The sequence below is a fragment of the Sorex araneus genome, chromosome 2 (assembly GCF_027595985.1).
Source record: "Sorex araneus isolate mSorAra2 chromosome 2, mSorAra2.pri, whole genome shotgun sequence".
Lineage (NCBI taxonomy): Eukaryota > Metazoa > Chordata > Mammalia > Eulipotyphla > Soricidae > Sorex > Sorex araneus.
Window position 1 is genome coordinate 220,604,290 of NC_073303.1, and position 6,491 is coordinate 220,610,780.

Here is a 6,491-nt window from a genome sequence, read left to right on the forward strand (position 1 = left end):
CAAAACTTTTTTATCATTATTCTAGCAAAATTATTGATTGCAAGGAGTATAAAATTTATGATTGAGGGCCCGCATGGGGGCAGCCTTAAAGGGCAGTTGGTAAAATTGGAGACAATGGTGGAGCAAAGACGTAATGGTGGTGGAATTGGTGTTGGAACACTAAATGCCTATAACAAATAATCATGAACAACTTTTAAAAAACTATTTATTACATTTAATATTCCAACACTAATCCCACCACTATTACACCTTCCCACCACCATATTCTGAATGTCTCCACCCTAATCCCCAAAGCCTACTCCCAAAGCAGGATCTAAATAATTTATTTTGTATTTCTTGTTATGAATAATCCACTAAAAATGATCCAAAGAAGTCACTATTTGCATATGTCATGATATTATACACAGATAACCCTATGGACTCTATACAAAAAATATAGGCTTATACAGTAACATTGTAGGTTATAAAATCAATACACAGGGATCCAAGGCATTCTTTTAGGTAACCAATAATGTAGCAGAGAAAGAAGAAAAGCTTGACCATTATGACCATGTAAAATAATTGCAGTATCTAGAAATCAGTTTAAAAATAGGGGAAAGACATAGTACTGCACTGTAGCACTGTTGTCGTTCTGTTGTTCATCGATTTGCTCGAGCGGGCACCAGTAACGTCTCCATTGTGAGACTTGTAGTTACTGTTTTTGGCATCTCGAATATGCCACGGGTAGCTTGCCGGGCTGTGCCATGGGGGTGGGATACTTTCAGTAGCTTGCCAGGCTCTCTGAGGGGAGAGACGCATTTAATAAAATCATATGTAACTTTTGAAAAAAATAAGAAACAAGGAAGAGTAAATGTATTCCTTGGTTTGAAATAATTACCATTGTTAAAATGACTATCTTACCCAAAGTAATCTATAGATGCAATATGATCCCCATCAAAAATTCTATGGCATACTTTAAGAACTTAGAACAAGTACTTCAAAACATACATATGAACCCATGAAATTCACAGAGATACCTAGAAAATACCCTAAGAAATTCTGAGAGAGAGAAAAGATGGCAGAAATTTATTTACTGACTTTAAATTATGTTGCACAGTCATAGTCATCAATATTCCACAGTACTGGGACAAGCTCTCAGATCAATAAAATCAATTGGAGATGCCAGAAAAAAAAAAAGCACAATAAACTTTCAAATGTATGGACAGTTAATTTCAACAAAGGATCTGAGTGAATGAAGTAGAGCAAAGAGAGTCATTTGGTACTGGGAAAACTGGATATGCACATGTAAAATATTAAATTAGACACATATTTATGCAATATACAAATATCAAAATGGATTAAAGTTCTGCATAGAAAACACATAAATATATATCGAGGCAATCAGGGCAAACCTCTTCAAGATCTAGACTTCAGAGTCATCATCTGTAATACCACCCCAAGTGGCCAAGAAAATGAAAGCAGAAATAAAACAAGTCAGGCTTCAACTCTAAAAAGTTTCTGCACTGAAAATTTATGAGGCTTTAAATAAAAGTATTGAAAGAAAATATTCACACATCAGATTCATGCATCAGCTAAATGGCGAATGTCCCAAGTATATGCCAGTTTCAAAGCTCAACAACAAAAAGAAGCTCATCAAAAAGTGAGATAAGAAAATTAAGACTCTTCCACATAGTAAACATATAGATATCCAACGGCATGCAAAAATAATGGTCAACCTCACTGATTTTTAGAAAAATGCAAATCAAAGTGACAATGACAATCTCACACAAGTGGGAATAGTATACATTAAAAAAACCATAGAACAATAAATGCTGAGGAGAATGTTGTGAAAAATGAGCTCTTACTGCTGGTGGTAGTGTTGCCTGGTTCAGACACTGGGAAATTGTTAGATTTCTCAAAAAATTGACAACAGAATTAAAAAAAATTGTGAATCACCATGACATACAGTTGTAGACTTACAATTTTTTGTGATTACGTTTCAATCAAACAATGTTGGAGTACCCATGCCTCCACCAGTGCCCTTTTTCCATCACAATGTTCCCAGTGTTTCTCCTGCTACCCCACCTCATCCCTCCCCCTGCCTCTGTGATAGACACGTTCTCTCTCTCTCCTTCTCTTTCTCTCTCTCTTTCTCTTTCTCCTTTTCTTTCTCTCTTTTTCTCTCTCTCCTTTTGGGTGTTATGGTTTGCAATATAGGTGCTATGCAGCCAGCATGTTTGGTCCATAGTCTACTTTCAGCATGCATCAGGAGTGATCCCTCCATCCATCATTTGCTTAGTGGTCTCTTCTCCCTCCTACCTACCTTTCCCCCCATCACATGAGATCGGCTTCCAAGTGGTGAGGTTATCCTTCTGATCCTTATTTCTACTACCCTTAGGTGTTATTCTCCTATCATGTTACTTTATATTCCACAAATGGGTGCAGTCATTCTGCGTCTGTCCACTCTTTCTGACTCATTTCGCTTAGCATGATACTCTCCATGTTGATCCACTTATATACAAATTTTATGGTTTCATCTTGTCTAACAGTTGCATAGTATTCCACTGTGTAGATGTACCAAAGTTTCTTTAACCAGTCATCTGTTCTCGAGCACTCGGGTTTTTTCCAGATTTGACCTGAAGAACCTTTGATTCAAAAGAACAAATGCACAGTTATGTTTATCACAGTATTATTTCAATAGCCAAGATCAGGAAACAGCCCATATACAAAACAACAAATGTGTGGACATAAGAGATTGTGACATATGCATCTGATGACAGGCATCTAGACCCTGGAGGTGAATCTGGTGACTCTTTTGTAAGCACCCAAAGCACCCGAGCACCACCTGGAGTAATCTCTAAGCATACAGTCAGGAGTAAGCCTTTGACACTGCACGGTGTTCCCTCCGTCCAAAAAGAAAGAGAATATTATATACCACATATTATCAATGGATGCAAAAACGTTTTAATCATTGTTTTCAAATACAAACATATTAAATGAAACCACATTAATTGTACATTAAAATGATGAAATTATTAAACTTCATGTTATGTACAGTTCATAATAATATTATAGACTTACACATATTAAGTCATATCTTATTGACATGAGTGTGTCACCTATATTACTATTTTCATGCTTAAAATGTGTTTGAAGTAAAAATTCACTGTTATTTATATTCCAGTTTTTCACAGCTCTATTAAAAGCATTTGCATACAGTTATTTTTTCATGGTGCATTTTAAATTAGTTTAGAATCATTTTTGCTGTTTTTCTATTAGGCTAAGATAATTTATTTACTTGCCAACAGTATATTGCAGTATTTTTTACATGTTCTACACAGGACCCTTTTCACCCAAAAAATGCAATATGGGTGAGCATTGCCAGGAACAGTTCAGCTTACTGTCCTCTGATGACTGTCTCTCCTGGGAGTCCCTGTATCAATAAGAATGTTTTAAATTACAGAGCATCTCTATTTCTATTGTTCTATCCAACTATGTGCATATATAATCATATGCACAAATCAAAGGGTTTTTCCATGTTTGATTTTTTTCTGTTCTTTCTGTATTTTGCTATCAGCCTCTTAAGCAATCCTTAGAGGACTTGGGGCCACTCCCCTTAGCAGCCCCTCAGGCTGGACAGTTCAGTAGTGAGACCATGTGGAGTGATTGTGTTCTGTTCAGTGGTGCTGAAGCCCAAAATGGCAACACTTATTTCTGCTTGGGAGATCATGCGGTGCTGAGAATTTAAACCAGGACCTTGTTTAAAAGCCCCTGAGCCCTAGACAATCTTCTTGGCTCCTATCTCTGATTTTCTTTGCAAATATTCATTTATATTAAACCGTCTCTTCCACCGTGACCTTCCTTAGACATTAGTTTAAAATATTATTCCAGAATTATTTTCAAGAATTAAACTCACACACTAATAAGCGTGTTTAATCACTCCAATGCTTTTTATTCCTTGATGGGTTTTAATTTCAATGATTTTTTTATCACTTGTAAATACCACATTTTAAAAATTATTTTCATACAATGCTCTAATTTCCTTAATTTAACATTTTTTATATGACCCCCTTTCAGAATGCTGCTTTAACTTTTGTGGAAAATGTGTTGAGTCACAAAATTACCAAGTTAATTATGTGCACCCTCAAATTCTTGATTTTCTGATAGTTTTTCCCCAAAATGTTAGTAATCTAATTTTTTATATGTCCTTTAGAGTTGTTGTTCTTTCCCCATGATCTCAATTAAGCAATAGAGGAAAGAGTTCATTTTAACATTGTTGACTTAAATCATGCAAATTCTACCTTAATATGATTTTATCTTTTAATATTCTATTGCCTATGGTCTAATAAACCCACTTTCTCTTCTTCCTTCTCTTTTGATAATCACTACTTTCTCTTTAAATCCAAAAGTCTTAGACTGGAGTCAAAGTACCCTTGGTAAGGCACTTGCCTTGCTGGTGGCCAACCTGGGTTCGATCCTCAGCAACCCTGAAGGTCCCTAGAGCCATGGAAGGAGTGATTCCTGAGTGTAAGCCAGGAGTAACCTTTGAGCATCACTGAAAGTACCTTCCCCAAACAACCCAAAGTCCATTTTAGTTTATTTATTTTATATTTATTTACTACCCCCCCTTTTTTTCTATGTTTCTTTTCACTTACCACACATAAGTGAGACCCATAAGGGTCAACTGACTTCTGGCCCATATATTCTCAAACCATCCATTCACTATTAATTTTGTTTCTATTAGTTTCTTATTAAATTATTAAATTTTATTCTTTTTTAGGTATGTAATAATATTACCAGGAATAAATAGCATCTTTGATTGTGTAATTTTATGAACTATCATACATTTTAAGATATCATGCTACTGATTAAAGTATGCATGATATTAAGACATTTTAGTTATTATAAGGAAGCTTCAAAATCTTTAAAACATATAAAAACTAGAAAAAATTCATTTCAGAAATTCTACCTCCAGGAATTTCACAACTGTATCTTGATAATCTAATTTTTGTATTAGAGTTGGAATAGAGAAGGGATCACTAAGTCAATGATGGTTAGAGGGATCCTTTGGGATTAGAGATGTGTGCTGAAAGTATATAAAAGATCAAATGTGATAGCCTCTCAGTATCTGTATTGCAAACCAAAATGCCCCAAAGTAGAGAGAGGGTATGGGGGCAATTGTCCGCCATAGAGACAGGGGGAGGGGTGAGGTTGGGGGGGATACTGCGGATTGTTGGTGGTGGTAAATGTGCACTGATGGAGGAATGAGTGTTCAATTATGTATGACTGAAAATCAAACATGAAAGCTTTGTAATTTCATGTCATGGTGATTCAATTAAAAATAGTTTTATTAATGACAGTTAAAGCCTAATTATCACCATAATGACATCCAAATATAAATTAAAATCTAATGCAATATACTTTAGATTCCAGAGTTGAAAACTTACTTACACAAATGGGAATAAGCATTTTATTATATTGTATTAAGGGGTTTATTTTCCTTAAAAATGTCACTGTCACATTGCCATTGTCATCCCATTGCTCATCAATTTGCTCAAGTGGGCACCAGTAACGTCTCCATTGTGAGACTTGTTGCTGTTTTTGGCATATCAAATACGTCACGGGGAGCTTGCCAGGCTCTGCTGTGTGGGCAGGATACTCTTGGTAGCTTGCCAGGCTCTCTGAGAGGGACAGAGGAATCAAACCTGGGTCGGCCGCATGTAAGGCAAATGCCCTACCCCTGTGCTATTGCTCCAGCCACCGAAGTGAGCATATCCTTAAAAATAAAATTTATTTAATTTACCATTATTTATAAAATCTGTGTTGTGAATACTTTGAATTTTATGGTTTGCACAATGTTTTGTGTATTTTTTATCAGTGTGGGCCCTTTCAGTTTGACTTTGCTAGAATTCCCTAGAGGTAAGAGGATCTGTGTCTCGCCACCCGTCCTAGGAAGTGGTAACGGGAATGGACCCATAGTCTCACATATGCTTTGCTTTGCCACTGAAGTCACACATCCAGGTGTTTTATTTTACCTTTATAAATATATTGTTTATATAGTATAGTTACCATAGTGTTAAATTTTATAGTATTGGGGTACTAAGCAATTGTATTCCACCACACCAAAACCAGAAGCTTATTTTGGTTTTGTTTTTGGACCATACCCAAGGGTGCTCAAGGCTTATTTATGGTTATGTGCTCAGGGATCTCTCTTGGTAGTGCTCAGGAGACCATCTGCAGTCCTGGGACAAAAATAGTTCTGGGTTAAGTCAAGTCACAAGGCAAGTAGGTCTAAAAATCTTATAATTAGCATAGGGCTTTTGACAATAAATATTGGAAAATAATGAAGGTTTTAGATGAATACTTCTTTATTTTTTCTGATTAAAGTTTTGTTTGCATTATATGAATTTACATGTATTTCTTAACTTCCAGAGAGATACATTTGAATACACAATTTTATTCTTTGTAATATTAGAAGATTGTTTCTGGTGTATCTGGATTATAAAGTTGCT